Source organism: Anopheles bellator, chromosome 2 (assembly GCF_943735745.2).
Source record: "Anopheles bellator chromosome 2, idAnoBellAS_SP24_06.2, whole genome shotgun sequence".
NCBI lineage: Eukaryota > Metazoa > Arthropoda > Insecta > Diptera > Culicidae > Anopheles > Anopheles bellator.
In genome coordinates, this window is record NC_071286.1 from 33,320,582 (window position 1) to 33,336,045 (window position 15,464).

Consider the following 15,464-nt stretch of genomic DNA (forward strand, 5'->3'; position numbering starts at 1 on the left):
CACATAAAAGAACATTTAACAACAGAAGAGGCGAAACGAGGCGCTATGCTTATACTTATACTTATCTGATTTTTACAAGCAGACGCAAAACATTTGGTGACAAGATTTGATGGACAGTTTGTTTCGGTGTTTCGTGACTGCGTGTAACTACACGATGACACAAACCAATCCTGCCCTACACCTGGCGGCATTCTAATTGGATTATGAAGATTAATGTTCCCTTAATGAGTTAACCCCCCGAGCACATTATCGGCGTGCGCAGTTTCGAAATCCCCGTTCGAAGCACACCGGCTTTCGAGGAAAGCCCTCGTAAGGCAATTATGATTTATTATCGTGAACCCTACATTCAGACACCTAGTCTAGCTTGGTTTGGGTTTGTAGAAATTTATCAGTAAACTAAACACCGCTTCGAAGGATAAAAATATGTGGCCGTTCTGCGTAGCAATAATGATGTTCGGTCCACAATAATTTGCCCGATGCACAACAATTAGGGTAATTGTGTTTCACCGATTTATAATTCAGTGCAAATGAAAAGTATACGCCATTTGTATCCCATTTCCGGGCATCTGTTGAGGTCGAACGATAGCACATCAACTCATCGTCGTAATCGTTGAGTGCACATAACATTACAGGAAGTGCTTTCCTGGCTAGGAGAGGGGCTCGTTTCCACGACGTTACGCTCTCCGATTAGGGGATAAATGAGCCAAACACAAATTCTGTTTTCAACATATGTGCCAAACCATTGTAAGTGGCGCTCGGAGCGATCCCCATGACGCTGCTAACTATAACAATCTTCCCTGCTAATGGATCGTAAAATTCGGTTGCAATTTCAATGCTGCCACGCGATCCGATGCCAGAGGATGTTCAGGGAACCAAATTTTCTTGTCAATTTTCCCTTCCTTTCGCTCGCTCGAATGTGACCGATTTCTTGGCCGCTGCGATGCACTTACACCGTTGGACCAACCGTTATCTTCATCCACAGGCCACAACAGCCTGGGACACTGTCACTTTTCAACGGCGGTTCTTTTTTCTACTTCGACACTCAAGTGGTTCGTGAAAGATAAATTTTACCATTGCTGCATCTTGGCTCTCGGTCGGTTGGTCTTTAGGGAGCCTGCATCCGGCAACCACGGCACGGCATCGTCTTACGGGACACCGTATGGTGCTTGGGACCGAGTCACAGTTCCGCAGCAAACCGAGGCATCATCGAGTTGCAGCGCGGCGGTGCATTTATGCTCTTCCATGCATCTTCGAGTGGCAGGGTGGTCCGATACGGTTAAAGGATCGATTTCAAGCACCTCGCATCCACCTACCGGAAGGTTTCTTCGTTTTCGAAATGCAATCCCCCGTTCGAAGCTAAAGGGGCCGGAAAGGGAGCCTTTTCTCCCATTAACACTCCCGGCACTGACGAAACCCACCACACAGATATAAGGACACCTTCCGGAAACGATCAAAGCCATGGAAAGAAGCCATTCAATTCGAGCTTGATTTTTTATTGTCCTATACAAGGAGCAGAAAGTTGTGTGCCTCATGTTTTCGTTCGATTGCCTTTTTTCCACGATCCACGCCACTATCCTTTGCCAAGCTTCCTGTCCGGCGGGTTGTTTGAACAGTTTCAATGTGCAAGATAGAACAAGGACCCCTTGTTGGTAAACCTGTGTCGCTCGGGGATCAGCAGAACGACGAGGAGAGCGACGAAGACAACTCGCCGACGCCGCCCCACATCAACAGAGAATAGTTTCATGCTCCGGGGCAATTGTGTCATTTCTATTTATTCAAAGTGTCATCGCCATGGATATAACGCAGTTTACTTAGCCTGCAACGAGGACGACGACGACGGAGACGAGTATGGCGGGCTGCGTCTGACAGCGCAAGAAGCACGAAACTAAAAGAAACTGTTATTTAATTTACTTTTGGTTCGTTTGTCCTACACTTCGCCTTCAGTCATTGTTTCCGCCGGCTGTCAAACTGTCCGCCCGGTTGTCTGGCCAGTTCCCTAGTTAACAGCATCAACAAACAATAATAACTGCTCAAAGTTTTTCGCACGAAGCAGGGGGCAGAGTTGTGTTTATTAGTTGCGAAAGGTTCCAGTAATATGCAGTCTACGGTGCATTGTGGGTCGCTAATTCAATTTAAAAGCGAAAAAAGTTCTTGCGACGATGATTCAATTTCGGTACGCTCATAAATAAAATCGAGCAATTTAAAGGCACCGAAAATTGACTAAAGTCCGAACGCTCAACTATTGTTACGAACACAATAGATTGTTGTCGAAAGTCCGGGGTTTGGGTCGGCACAGAAAGCATGAAAACCCATAAACGACCCAATACAGCCAGCAGAAGTGAGCATTCGATTCAAATGATCATCGTTGCTTCCTGCATCCGGCCATAATCATGTTTTGTCGTCCTCTTTTCGGGCCATTCCCTCATTCCCACGGCGATCGTTTAGAGCTTTTTTCTTTCCTTCGCAGGTGATTATGTGCAGAAAAACGATCACCGGTTAACCTCAAAAGCAGCGTGTCTTCAAAAGCTTCGTTGCAACCGCATCATCACAGGACCCGTAATTACCAGCCCATGGCGTAGGGCGACGCCGGCGACGCCGACAGATGCCATTACGAACAAAGGGAGGAAAATGGATGTTCCGGAGGAATATCGCCACCGGATGAAGCTCCAGTTTCCCAGCAGCCCACAGGGGTGAAGGCCGCCCATCAGCGAATGGTATCAAATGCGTTTTTTCTTTCTATTCTTTCGTTGCTCAGTGCCGGACATGATGTATGTTCAGTGCTTCGTAGTTCACTGTGGCGACGGGGTCGAGTTTTCGCCACCAAATTCCTAGATTAAGTAGCCTCATCATCAACGCCAGCCCCGCCAATTAGCGGCACTCGGCCGTTGGCACAGAGATTCTGTAATACCTAATTAACTGACAGCAGAAAGAAAAGGCCCTCCCGGGAGCCGCCAAATGAAGTGGTAAATCGGTTTCTTCGCACCTGCGGGCGTTATGGTCGTTTAGCGGCAGCGGCCATGAATTTTACTTCCGATGAAGGTGTTGAAGGTGCACAACGATTTCAACTCTGACAAAACAGGTTGCTGACGCCTTCGTTCCTGAAGCGACCAATCATCGCGGTGACGGTGAGCAATCCAGAAAGCTGCCAAATCGCTTAGAACTATAATTCATGCAAATTCCGCCGGCTTTTTTGTACTTTCACTCAAGTGTTGGCGTTTGTACAGAGACCGGGTAGAAAGGGGTGCGTATGTGTGTTATTTATAAAATCGTGCGAAATGGATAGCGAAATACTTTAAAAATTGTAAGCATCACGAGGAAGAACGGGCTCGAGATGCTACAATCTAGCGCCATCAGCGAATCATACTTTGGTTAAAGAAAGATAGGTAAATAATCCGAGTATCCGGTTTCACAGCTGGCTAGCAGTAAGCTCCTAGATTTATTGTAGAGTTATGCCCTTTCTTGGCCGTTAAGGCCAAGTTTCATTCTGATTCGAATTTAAAGCGATAGCGATCACCATCGCGCGCGTTGCTTCTGGTCTGGATTACCGTCAGCTAAGCTTCATCACTATGAGCCCCATAAAGTTTCCCTCGAAGATCCGGTGATGTCTGGCTTTTATGCGTATCAGATTACTCAAGTGTTGATTTCGAACGTCGGACAGGCAGGCAGACACCCCCTGGCCAGTGACGGGAATCGATCGAACACGTTTCTTCGGTCACGGTTCAAGTTAAACGCGTGACATCAATCGTGGCGCGAACTTCGGCGACATTCCCGGCAATTTCTTCTGCGAAGGATTCGCATTCCGGTCACTCCTTCGCCATCGCCGTCGTTCGATGCCAGTTTGACGGTAAAACGCTTTCGCGCCAACGAAGAGCCTCATTTCGGGCGCGGCTGTGCGCAGTGCAGGACAGTTGTCAAAAACGTCGCGCCCATCGTCATGATCTGACGTGGCATACGACCTCGGCCACACGTACGAGGGGACAGACTTTCTGGGGCAGCTCTCTTGCAACTTTTTGCCCCCTCCCCCCTAAGCTCAGCGGCATACGGTCGGCCTCTGCGAACCCGGCACAGTAAAATGGGGAAATTTTAAATTTTTCTCACGCCAACCGGGTAAATGGGTTGCGATGATGCTCGCTCATAAATCACACCTCGTCACACTGCGACTCCGACTTGGCCGCGGTCTATTTTGTCACCCGGCTGAAGACGCAAACCAGCAACGTGAGTTGACTGCGTTGTCTGCGAAAAGGTTGGGCCAAACTGAGACCAAAAAGCGTCATCCATCCATCAGCAAGCCAAACATCCGGGTTAGTAAAAATATTTTGCCAGAACGACTCGACCAGCTTTCGGTTCGCTAGTCGTACTGTTTTTGTTTAATACATAGCGCCCTGACGCTTCAAATTTCATTTGACGTTACGTTCTGTGCTGCATCCTTTTTGTTTATCTTTATGAGCATGTTCCAGCATTCCGAACCAAACGGATTGACCACCTGCGTTTTCGGTGATGATAAAAACCACATACTCACACATGACTTCGAGCGAAACTCGAGAGCTGTAGCTGAACACACACAAAATTCTGATCCTGGCCAGAACCAACCGTGCACTAGGGTTAGTAGAGTTTTATGTTTTATCTAGAGGAGAGAGAGAGAAAGAGTCAAATGAACCCAAACTCATGGAGTGCGAAAGTTTAATGATAGAGAAAGCTTCGGTGTATCGCTGGCAGGGCGAGAAAGAAAAACGGTTTTGCCACATACTACGTAATATATTAATACATTAATTCTAATAAATCGAAGTATGGGCTGTAAACGATTCCAATATGATTGATGAGTAGGTTGTCGAGTGGCACAAAACATCGTTATAATGTGCAAACAGTGGCGGTGGACAGCGAAACAGCCACCAACTATTAGACATAAAAATCTGCTTGTCTACTGCTGTATAGGATGAGAAATGTTTACAGAATTATATGTACGGTTAAAATATATCTGTAGAAGCAAATCTCGATTCGCTGGGAACCAAATTGCTGTACGATATAACACGTTGAAAATATTTGGTCGGTGTAGCAGAGTCTATGTCAATGGCGTTCGAATTGAAGGCGAAAATATATGGTTAGTATAGTAAATAAGTAGTAACACATGACAGATTTTATTTTAATTTAAAAACATTGTTGAATCATACGAAACATAGGATGTGAATGAGTGAATTAGTGCAACATGTACGGTTATTTTTAGCGTACGTGCGGTTTTTCGAATAGAGCTTGATAGAAACGAATCGTGCAGAGGCGTATTTAATGAATTTTTAACGTTCATCATCGCAAGATTGGAAAGCATTTATTTATTCAACCCAATCTGTTTATATATGTACTGTTAAGGACGATAGCGGCCCGTACCGAGAATTGCACATTGCCATCCCGCGACTAGTGAGAATAAAAATTGTTGCTAAATTTACTAAATTATGTGAGAACATTGTGTTAACGAAGGACCGAACGTTACAAATGCCACGTAGAGCATGAACTTTACCTTTGCTGGGGAAGCAAAAAGTGATAAAGATGGTCGTTCAAAACAATGGGTTTGAAAGAGAGGCCACAGAATTCAAGACCCAAGCAACATACATAAAACTCTTGCAGCTCTTATATCAACCTTGCCCGTGCTTGCCCGTTTTTGAACTCTTTTAAACTTAGTTCCTCCATGTGTTTTTGCTATATTTTCTCGCAATCACAAACGAGACCAAACGTAAGTAAGTACCACATTGATGTACGTATTCGAAACGATATTGAACGCTGACGGCAAAGTTCGGATAGTCCAAAGAATTACATAAAAATCTACCAAATCTATTGCATCTTACAATGATAATAAAGTTTAAGCAAACGAAGTCAGTAGAGCGAAAGATTTAACAAAGTAGAGGCATCGGGAAGCTTGAATTGTGCTACAATATCAAGCTTACAATTACAATCTTCATACCATACCATGCAATAAAGAATTCTTTTCACACTACCAACGGCTACGTGCAGAGTTATTGCGTCCCCAGTAGCATAAACGGTGCATAGCGCGCACATACAAAATACAAACCAAGTGAAGCAAGAATGGTAGAATATAACAAATTTGACACGTGCACAACAGACCTATGTACACTGGATAACCTTTATCGTAAGCATCACACTACCAAACAGGGTTAAAAATAACGAGTACCATTTCGATAGAGGCACTTTTTAACAGCAAGTCAAATTACCAATATCGAGTAACGGCCACTGGGACCGTCGACTATCGTGGATCGTTTTCTAAACTTTGTCTTGAATTTGAAGAAATAAACTTGTCCCTTAAGCAGTTGAGTCGGGTATTGAGTTTCCTTTCGCGAAGTGCAGCAATCCAGAAACCCGACGACCGATTAAAGGTAAGTCTAATCTATTATCATTCCATCGGAGGTGCTTAGTGCAACGTTTCATTACTATCTTTCAGCGAGTGCTGCTGTTTTGCATAACTAATGACCTCACGGGTACATGTGTCCACATTTGAGTCTGTTCGAATGTGTTCGACTGTGGTCATACTCTATCAAAAATACCACACACGCTCTAGGTGATAAATCTTGATATTTATCATATACCGAGCGAGGCTCGACCACTAAGTCGCATGAATGACTGTGGTCTGAATCGTCTCCATATTGGGCCTAAGTGGTTTTGTTTTTGCGGTTATGGATCGTGCATTTACGGATTGCATGCTGGTGGTTAGATATAACACCAATAGCAAACACTTTATACGCTCACCTGCACGCTCTGCCAAACGGACCATGTGCTGGGTATTTGCGTAGCGCACTTTCGCACCTGGTCGCCAATCACTAATCGATTCGATATCAGTATCAGCAGGCTGTGATGTATGCATGTGCTCGATATAAAACGTAATCTGCATGTTAAGCCTAATCGAATCGTGTTCGAATATATCATTTTTGGTCCTTCATCTTTGATTACGTGTTAGGAGTGTATGGCGGCCATTAGAAATATTTTATTTCTTTGTTATTCGTTTCAACAATACTATAATTATTGATGATTGATGAAGTTAGAGAGCAGTATTTCAAAGACTCATTGGTCAAACATTTTAAATCCTTAAGAAGCTTAAAAACATATCAGGATCCAATGTAAATATGAAAATGATCAATGTTCAATGCATGTGTGAATTTTCACCTGCGACTGGGCGTCTCCATTTGTCAGTTCCATGCGGACACTAGGCGCCTCCATCAATGCTTAATTATGCTGCAACTCTCCGATTCATAGAACTTATTGTTTATTTTCGGGACAAGGTTACGTATTTATTCTAGTGAGCTGCTTTGGTTTATTTACCTCCGGGGTTCACTGCTGTCAATCTTCGATCAATATTCAATCACATGCAAATAATTTGCCCAAAAAGGTAGACAGTTTATCCAAGAGACGCTTCACACGTCGAAAAGACTCGTTTATACGTTCAACTCTTTCGTAGTACCCGCATTCACATCAACATATTCATGCCTCCAATCTCACAATCCCCCGCAAAATCAGCAAAAAAAGTCAAACATCAGCACGTTCGTTGCAATATTCACTTCATAAAACTGAGTAAATAAACCGCCCACAACACACACCCCCACACCGCGCGCGTCGATTGGGCAGCTCCTTGTTACGATGGATTCGTGGTTGGTTAGGTGCAAAAGGTAAATCATAATAAGATGTAAACATTTCTGCATACTTCCTTCCCACGCGCTAGGGCCGGGCCCCATCGTACGGAAGCGACGTGTGGTGAGATGAGTTACTTTTTCTTCGCACTTCTCGAGCAGCGCCGTATTCAACCGTGATGATTTATGAACTTTAGCTTTGAACCGCGTGCTGCGGTATGCATGATTTATCGTCCGACCCCTAACCGATCTACTGTCTTCAAGGCCAGCAACATACCGTTCATTCCTGTCCGCCGTACTCTCCGGCGTGATTCTACTCATGTTTATGTATTTAACTTGCGCATACATCTCCATTCTTTCATTCCGCTTTTCCTTTTGTTTTTTCTCTCTTTTCGCTATGATCCTTCTTGCTATCGACTCACCGCATCTGCCTTCGATAGGTTGCTCCAAGGGATTTCCAGCTGTCACCGGAAAAATGATTTGGCAAGCGCCTTTAAATCGTTTCTCGTAGAATACAACCGTTTGGGGTTTCTTCTCGTTCGTGGAACGTAGGAAAAGTGTATGCACATTGCCCTCTTCTGCAGCATAAGTAGGGGAAACAGAGTGATGTTAATGTGGCACGGGTGGCAACTTTTATAAGGTTAAAATTAGTCACTTAACCAGTACAAAAAGTGCTTTCTCTCTTTATTCGTCGCCCAATCAGAAGTAGGGCAATCCACACAGTTGTTCAACCACAGGACAGTTCCAATAATTGTATGTTGTATTTCTCTCTCCTTCTTATGTAAAATATAGAATTCGCTCGCTCGTTAACAAAAAAACGATGTGTAAATTTTACAGCAGACTACCATTTTTTGAAAAAAATTTCGTGCACCTAATTTTAGCCGAGAAATTTGAGCCCCTATGGAATTTCGTGTTACCATACCGTAACATGTACTGCAGGTAGAATATACGTACAGTAAATTCCAATTTAAAACTTTTGCAAACATTCCGGTAACACAGGCACGTTGCCAAGAATGTTTTGATCGACCGTGATCGATGGCCTTCATCAGTTCATTTTGGCCCCACTTACAGACCTACGCAACAATGGTGCGTACATACGGCTTCGGTAACTAAATAAAAAGTAGCATCCCTCTAAGGCCTCCGTTCCAGGGCTATTGATGAAACGGGATGTTCTTGGAAGCTAAAATGATGTTCCGTATCGCAAGTTCCAAAGACTTAGTCAGACTATGCTCAAGCGAAAGATTGCACAGACAAGACATACCAAAGAATGCAGAAACGAATCGTGGTGGCAACATTGTAAATTATATTTTTATAATAATAGTATGGAAGCACATATTGGTTTGGAACATTAATTCACAGTACTTGTATCTTGAATAATTTACATTTCGTTTTTCAATTCTCACGAATCAACAGCGGAACTGGTCCACCCAACGCTTTACAGGATTTTGCATTTTCGTTACCCCAAATAAAAAAACAAACACTTTCAGGTATTCAGTCGGTATTCAGTATGAAGAATGGAGATGTAAGAATAATTAAAACGACCCAAACACAACCTCACGGACAGAGAAAGCTCTGCATTTATGTGACATTATCACAAGAGTAGATTGGTGTTGTTGATGATGTTTTGGTAAGTTTCGAACTATCTCGTATGATAATCTTATCCTCAGTGCGTCTAGATTCTGAGCAGCGTACATCAAGCGGAAGCGGAAGGACTCGAATAGCTCGCCAACAACGGGAAACTTCTCTCTTCATTACGGCACGTAAATTGAACAGAACCGAAAAACTTTCCTCGCATCAACAGAGAAGATTGTCCTCTATTCGGTTCGATTTTTCGATAGATTTGACGTTTCATTAAATTCGGCCCCTTCAACAGGTCCCAGAATAGCTTTAATAAAGCGACGAATTCAAGCTCCAAATACTTGGGACCAACAAAAAATAACCCCCGAAAGAAAAGGTAACACACAAGTCCATGTCGGACAAAAGAAGATGCAGAACGACCTGAAAGCGGCTGTCAGTTGTAACATGGCTGCAATTTTTTAATTAAAATTCTTATCAAGGCAGCTCAGGGCAGAACGCGGAAATCCAAACAAAAGGCACGACGGATCTGAGGTAACCGACCACGGACCCAGTGGGTCACACGCGACCAAACCACACACATAAAAACACAGGCCAGGCAGACGGAAACATCGCCACCGCATGGTCTAGAGGCCTCTTGAGCTAACGAGGAACAGAAGTGGATAATTTCATTAAGTTTGCTTTTGAATTTCCCGCCAACGTTTGTGCGGGCAAAGCGGAAGTGCAGCGGGCCGGCCTTGATAAGGTGAAGGGACCTTCGGCCCCAAACCGCTATTTCCATAATTTCCCGCATGTCACTGGCCACGGCGAGCTCCCCTTCCAGGTTATGGACGCTGATTAACGCTCAATGAGCAAAAGCAATCTGTTGACACAATCACGACGATCGTTGACAGCAAGACACTGCAGCAATTAATTTGTTTAATTACCAGCAAACCCCACGCCAGACCAGCGGCCTTAGAAGGACAGGAAGCCCCGAGTTGCCCCTGATAGGCAGCAGACCGGGCCTGGACCGGTAACTTGGGCCAGAAATGGATGCTTGATAGTGTGCTTGGTCTTTTAAGCGCTGCCTGTGTTGATACAATGTATCGTTCTCGCCCTGACTGTACCAGGAAGAACCCACGGAAGCCAACAAGCAAATAAGCAGCACCCGGCGTTTGAATCATCTGCTTTTTGTTGATCTGTAGAATGTCATAACGCAGGGCTGGGGAATGTCTTCCCTCGGTTCGAATTGTTGAGATAAATGTGGCATAGCACGCGGTTAAAATTGATCCCTCGCTATCCTACGCTCCGCTACGATGAGACATGAGCTGGGAAGCTAACCAGAGGATTGCCATTCTGCGGGGAAATTCCTCGAAGGAAGAGCGTTGTAGGAAGGTCACGGTTCTGGTGAATCGTGAGGTCCAGCAGAATCAGAAAATATTAAAAATAATGTCACCGATTTAGCAGCAGCCATTTGCAATCGTCTACTCTGTGCATATTTAAACATTGCTAACTTAAAGGCAGCCGGATTTTTGTTGGTGAAAATGAGTGGAAAATTAATAGAGTACGCCCAATAACAGCATCATACAATCCGTTTGATTCCTCTGCAGCTCAAAATCTGTAGGAAGTGATCAAAAACTACAAAAACCGGTTGAAATTGTGACGTAAGTAAAAGAAGTCTTAAAACAAACTAATACAGGAACATCTCCCAATTTTCGCTTTGACTTAGTTTGTCTGAATTTTTTTCGCAGCAATTCAAACATGCGAACACGAACAAATTTCCCGCGGGAATTAATTTATCGAGGGCCGTGAAACGGTTACCTTAGCGTAGCTTCCTCTGCTCCGGTGGCTCTCGAACCAGGAGGAAGTGTCTCGATCGCCCGACGGTTCGACCTGACCGAAACCCGAACCCAAAACGTTCCCCCAGCAGGTCAAACGAATCTTCACGCCCCGGGGGGCCACGTGTAGCTGCGACCAGCCAAGACCCTCATCACTCAAATTAACACATCCAATCAGCATGTCGCATCGGGGTTTTCGAGGGGGGCAGAACTTGGCGTGACAAAAACCGAACGTAGATGAGTGCCGTGCAGTAGTTGGAGATGCATAACGAACTCGCTTCCGAATCCATCGCCACAGTTGAACGCATACGCCCTAAATCCACCCAGAGCCCGTTCAATCGCACCCCCATCGGCCAATCGATACAAGATAAGGCGTTGATGGTTTGATCGACAGTTACAAAATTTCGTTCGAGTATCTAATCTTTTCGATTCGGCCATATCGAGGTCGGGCTGGTCGAGAACCGGCCGTAGGTCGTCGCGAGTCGCGCCCACCGTTACCTTCACAGTTCGTTCCTCACACCGATCACCCGGCCAGTAACCGGTGAAGACTCCACTTCGCATCGAATGGGAATGCGGGATGCGTGGGATGGTTTTTGGGGAGCAGCCAACCATCACCGTCGTCGGAAGCGCCCGGCTAAAACCCGAGCCGAAACCGTTCAAGTGGCACGAATAGAAATGGCGAGGGCTGTGGCGTGGGTTGCTCTCCAGCCCGTGGCGGACTGTCGCGAATAATTATTAGCAAGGTTTCGTGGAGTCGAACCCGGTGCAGAACGAATATTGATTTGAAGGGATTTGGCAACATCCTTCTACTCCGCGCAGCTCGTCAATGAACCGCCGGAAGCTTATAGCGATGCTGGCTGGCGATGGAGTCAATTTGAAGCTGAGGACCTGTTACAATAGCGATGGACATAGGACATATTTAGACGAAAAATGTGGCTAGAGTTACTTTCTTAACGTTTGCAGCAATGCACTCGTCTTGGCGTGCTAACGATCACTAATCGAGAAGCAACAATTAAATAGAATCAACCACAATAGAATAGAAACAATTAAAGAATAGATCGCTCTTTATTTATTCGCTTCTCTATCGGTTCGGTTGGATTCCGGGTGAAAAATGGAAACTCCGCTGATTAAAAGTTTATTTGCTTAGTATTCAACGTCACAGAACGGCTTCGCAAAGTCTTTTTCCCGAGCCCTGGACTATTTCTGCTACTGCCAGAACCTAATTACTTTGTCGTTTCCTAATCGTATTATTTTCTTGCAAAAGTTGGCGTTATCCTTCGTTGAGCGTAATCCAAAGTATCGTCGGCTCCGTAGCCGGTATCGTGGTAAAAATAATAATTAGCATGTTTTTGTGGGGAACATCGCCTTTTTTGTCCGCCCATCTTAGGCCACCATTTAGCCGTATCCGCATAATCCACCGACAGGCTTGCGTTATCTCGTGGCCATGCGCCAATACCTTCTGCGGTCGTTGCGTTGGGGAAGCGATAAGCGAGAAATACCACACGCCAAACCGCCAAGCGTTCCACGAAACTGGTGCCGAACCTCGCGACCCGCAGTGTGTGGCCGATTCGAAACGCTCCAGAGCCAGCCGCCGGTCGGATCGTCACAAATTTTGTGCGCAAACATCGAGCTTTTCCAGATCCGGGTGCTTCTAGCTAAATATAACCGTGTCCCAGCACCGGCTCCAGTTTAACGTCCCTTCGGAAGGCACCGTGGTTGCAGTTCCCTGTGTACTAAATAACCCTTCCGTTGAGACTGTTTGATGTAGCATGGCGCTTTGCCGCGAAAGGAGAGGTGCGGGGTGCGAGCAACACCCACACTGGCCCAGAGCCGAGGTCCTTTAAAGGAGGGTTGCCGGTGCACCCGCTGGGCCGGGTTTTATTTTTCGGTGAAGTAGCAGAAAAGGATCAAAAGTTTGGTGTTATGAGTCCTGCGCTGCCGATGGGGACACTTATGCTTTCGTCGGCCTCGGCCCAGGCCTCAGCGGGAAAGTAGTAGCGCGGGTGGGCTAAAGTTTGCCCAAGACACACGATCGATTAGATGGAGTGTTTATCTTCGAAATGGACACACCAGTGAGGGTGACGCGCCGTCTGTTACGGGACGTCTATTTGGGCTGTCCCCCAGATAGTATCGGTTCCATCATCAGCAAAACGGGGATTATGTTGGCCTTTATTAGTTCGCCCCGGGGCCATGTAACGGGGCGATCAAAAAGCAATAAGATACCTTGTAAAGTAGACCGATGAGATCATAAACTTCGCTCCAAACGCTTAGTAAATATTGTATTATGCAATAGAAGTGGACCCGCTAGGGACAGCGTGCGAAGGGACAGCGTGGAAGCTAGCCAATCCAGCAACGGCAACACGGCAGTGGATGAACGAAAGGCCCAAAGCAAAGCATTGAAAAAGGGAAATCTCGTAACCAACCATCGGGATGTTAATAAAAAGTCGAACATTTCGCTACGTCATAATTAGAGTGGTAAAACCATTCACGCCGTCGTAATTTTGATTTGTTTGATGCTTTTACTGTCCAAGGCAGTCATTGTTTAAAGCAGTCGTTTAAAGGGCTTTAATCGGATTGTGAACATTGAATCTGGATTCTCATAACTTGAGTTATTTTTAAAGAGCTATGCAATCCTAGAAATAGTGTTCCGTGCAAATGGAATGCTTCACAAAACTTCATATACGGCACTGACGATTCATGCTTCGAAGACGAACAAGACCGAATGGGAAGGACAATGAAACTGCAATATCACTTTTGAGAAATTACACAAAACTTTATCCTTCGACCGAGGCTCAATTGCCTGCGGCTCCAAGGCTGCTTACCCGTTTAACGTCTCCTGGTCCCATTTATGCCCCGAAAACACTCCGAAGGTGCCGAAACTTTCGTCAACCCGGAACTCTGGCCCATTATTCGGAAACAATTTTCTGGGTACACAACTCGAAGTAGCGCGATGGTTGGCCAAAGAAGTCATAATCGTTCAAGTTTAGGGCCGCGCTTCAAGCAACTGTCAGCTCAATCTGTGTTTGAACAGACATTCAAACGCGAGGATCACATTCACACTCTAACCCGAAGCTTCCATGGGGGATTCTATTTAGTGGTGTGACACATGGCACAACGCGTGCAGAAGCATTGCTATTAATATTTCGCGCTATTTTGGGGACAGGGAATGAACGTGGGGAACCACGGTATGGCGTGGTTGCAACATCTTCAACTCAGAGCACCGTTAAGGGTTGAATAAAGATTCACTTTGCTACAATGAACCAATAACTACAATGTGGCTAATTACCGAGAGTGCGGCCTCGTGAGAGTTGGCCTTTTATTGTTAGGGCCGTAGAATGGCAAGTTTAACCCACGGGAACCATCCACAGGCGAAGTAATTGCTTGAGCTGTTCCGCGCGGGAAATTGCCCAGCAAACTGATGGGAGGATCTAAACTCAATTTTGCATCTATCACTGATCCCGCTCCTCCGGTTAGCAATTACGGCGACAGCTGGACGACATCTTGGCTACAGCTGAAGGCGCTTCCGGATAAGATGCATATCCACCAATCCGCCAAGACGATGTACCCAGCAGCAACCGTTGCACCGCACTCGGCCCTGAGCCACAAAGCCACAATTAATGTCTGCTCAGAGTTCGTATTACTAACGAAAAGAGTACTCTTTCGAAATGTGCAATAGAGTTTCCATTTGACGCAGAAATAAGTCGCGCAATCGGTCTTCAAACAGCCACGCCACGAATGCCAACGTACTGTACCAAAAATGATCAACGTAATGCAAAGCTAGATCGACGTGCATCGAATTAACTAAAAGCTAAATGTAATCTAATAAAGAAAGGTGCACTTCCCGGTGCGCCTTCGTCCTGGTCCGGCCCACCGACGACAGTACCTACCGGAACGGTCAACAGTTTCCCGACGAGTGCAATACTCTTCCACCGTCTGTCCGCCCGGAGCCGGCTTTATGGCTCGACTGGCAAGGGTTTTCATAAAATGTAACAAATTGAATACTGTGCCAACATTGCACGGTTGATTTTATGGCCAGCTTTTACTTGAAGCAGAACGAAAGAATCAAATTGGTGGTGACGGAGGACAGTAAAATTTATGGCGCTGTCCAATGAGCAACGCAGTGCACTTGCCGTTTTGGCATCCATAAACGCCGCCCATGTTTCGGGTCTTCTGCGGCCAGAGCAACAGTATGGTAACTACTGGTGCAATAGACATTTGGGCCAACTTTTAACATGCTAAACGAACTAAGGCATCCCCAACAAGGTTTCGTGGTGACGGTCACCCATCCATCCACCGCCATCATGGCGATTGATTGTGTAATTTATGGCTGGAAAGCAGCAACGGTACGGCAGGCTTCGATCAGATACGTCGGATGTCTGTTTTATGATATGCCAGAACTAGAGATCATCATCTAGCCTTTTAGCCGTTCATTGCATTCCCAATTAGT